General features: G+C 65.5%; 1 protein-coding gene across 1 annotated transcript in view; it reads right to left on the bottom strand.

Annotated features, from left to right (window-relative positions):
- Window positions 1–1,856, bottom strand: part of LOC113211947 (neuroglobin) — a 64,582-nt gene extending 62,726 nt beyond the window's left edge. The window contains exon 1 of the mRNA XM_052273252.1: window positions 1,479–1,856. The gene's annotated coding sequence lies outside the window, so the exon portion shown is untranslated. The remainder of the gene's footprint in view (window positions 1–1,478) is intronic.
- Window positions 1,857–2,179: the final 323 nt, after the last annotated feature.

Raw genomic sequence — 2,179 nt, 5'->3', positions numbered from 1 at the left:
GGGCGGAGAGGGGTGGAGGTCGGGGTAGGGGGAGGCCGAGGGCTAAACGACGCTCAGTAGATTTTCCCATCGTGTCATCTGGCCTGCGATTCCGGGGAATCGCCCACGACCGCCCACCAACCTCGCTCCGCCCGGCCCCAGCTCGCCCCACGCGATCCTTATCACACATATCCTGACGTGTATTCGCCTGAGCTCCACCCTGCTGTCTCTACAAACAAACCAGCGCCTCCTGGACGGTAAAAAAACTTGCCGCCGCTTGCCGCTGCAACTGTTTTGCTCTTCAAGTGATTTAATGGCAGCGCTGGCTGAGGGGTGGTTCGGGTGGGGGATAGAGCCGAGGCCAGAGCCGAGGCCAGAGCCGAGGCCAGAGCCCAACGCGAGCTGCACGCGCACGGCGCTGGCCGCGGCGCCCTCCACGCCAGCGTCCTGCTGGGCTGGGCGCCGGCCGAGGCTGGGCCGTGACTGTGCCGTGTCTCTGCATGGTCTCTGGGCTGCGCAGCGCCTGGAGCAGCCCGCGCCAAGCGAGCGGCATACTTCAATCCGCGAGACGTTATATCTCAGAGTTAGTGGTGCTGAGCGCTGATTGGTCGACTGCTTTCACTCAGTCGCTCGAACACGAACAGGTGTTCGGATTCGAAATGTTCGAGTACTACTCGTTCATATTCGAACGGTTCGCTCGTCTCTACGGCAGCGACAACACGGCACGTCGCGTCGCCTGGATCGAGGGTACAGTACATGATCAGCCAGCAGCTCAGCTGACCAGGGCACGTGGTCCACATAATTTACTCCAGGTTTTATTTCGGTCAAAATGTAGACGAGCTTAAGGGGCCGTTAGAGGGGCAGAGATGTCTTGCGTGAATCGAAAGGGTCCCAAATCGCACGTGGAGTGTGCCGGGTGTATCTTATTGAATGCCCTCGACTGTTGCGGATTTGCCTATCCTCCCTGAGTGCGCCATGGCCCCTGTAAACCTAGCGAATGTAATCCCGCAACACTGAGCGAGTTCAAAGGTACCCCGGTCACACCAAATTACTATGGTCGCAACACCAAACGCCTAATAATAGGCATAACGTACTAATTTTACCCTGTCAATAGGCAATGACAATGCACCCCCCCCCCCCACTTTTCATAATGACTGGTGACTGGTCTGTTGACGATTCCTGAAGATTGAGGTAGGATTGTCAGGGGTATGGCTGTACACGAGACCAGACTCTCCGAGTCGAGTTGAGATTCAACGTTGGCCTTCTTGCCTACGTCCGTCCCCTTCCACGAGTTCTAGGAGCGGGGGTGGGGGTGGGGGACACAAACACCCCTACAGCGTGGACTGTCCATCTTGCTAGCTCACACGCAAAAGCCACGACAAGCATTCAGATGGTCGTGCCCGCCCAGCTGGCGAGCACCACGGCCTGGGCGTGGCGGAGCGTGTCTACAGAAAGAGTGGGAGCTCGGTCCGGAGCTCGCTCCCGAGCGCTGTACTCACACCATGCCAGTGTCAGCGCGCAGGCGGCCGCGCCATCCCTGGGCCCGCGCTCGCTTGCACTCACTGGCACTCACTGGCACTCACTGCTGCACTCACTCGCGCGCGCACACTCGCGCGCACGGACGCACGCACGCACGCTCGGGCGCGGGTCGAAGCGCTCGCGCCAGCGCTCCCTCCCTGTGGTCGCGCTCGCCCGCTGGCGCCCACCGCCTGCGCAGCACCGCGCGCCTCGCTAGCGCCTCGCGACGGGACGTGAGGAGGACCCCCTCGGCGCTCGCGCTGCAGGGCTCGGCTCAGGCAGGCTCCTGTCGGCGGACTGACTGGCCGTGTGGTGCGGCCTGGCTGTGGCCCGGGAGCCTCGCCTCGCCTCGCCTGCGCCTTGGCCCTGCCCTCCGCTAGCGCCGCGGGCCGGGCCGGGCGACAGCCCCGCGCCCCGCGCCACCGCGCACGCGCGGCGCCCAGCCGCCCCCACCCACGCACCGCTGGCCCCGCGCGCTGCGCCCCCAACCCCTTTGCGCCTGCCGTCCGGGTGGGGCGCTGCCTGCCTGGCGTAGCCTGGCGGGGCCTGGCGGGGCCTGGCGAGGCCTGGCGGGGCCTGGCGAGGCCTGGCGGGGCCTGGCGGGGCCTGGCGGGGCCTGGCGGGGCCTTGCGGGGCCTGGCGGGGCCTGGCGGGGCCTGGCGGGGCCTGGCGGGGCCTGGCG

Source organism: Frankliniella occidentalis, unplaced genomic scaffold (genome assembly GCF_000697945.3).
Source record: "Frankliniella occidentalis isolate FOCC.00 unplaced genomic scaffold, Focc_3.1 Scaffold258, whole genome shotgun sequence".
NCBI classification, from domain to species: Eukaryota; Metazoa; Arthropoda; class Insecta; order Thysanoptera; family Thripidae; genus Frankliniella; species Frankliniella occidentalis.
This window is presented reverse-complemented; position numbering and strand designations above follow the sequence as displayed.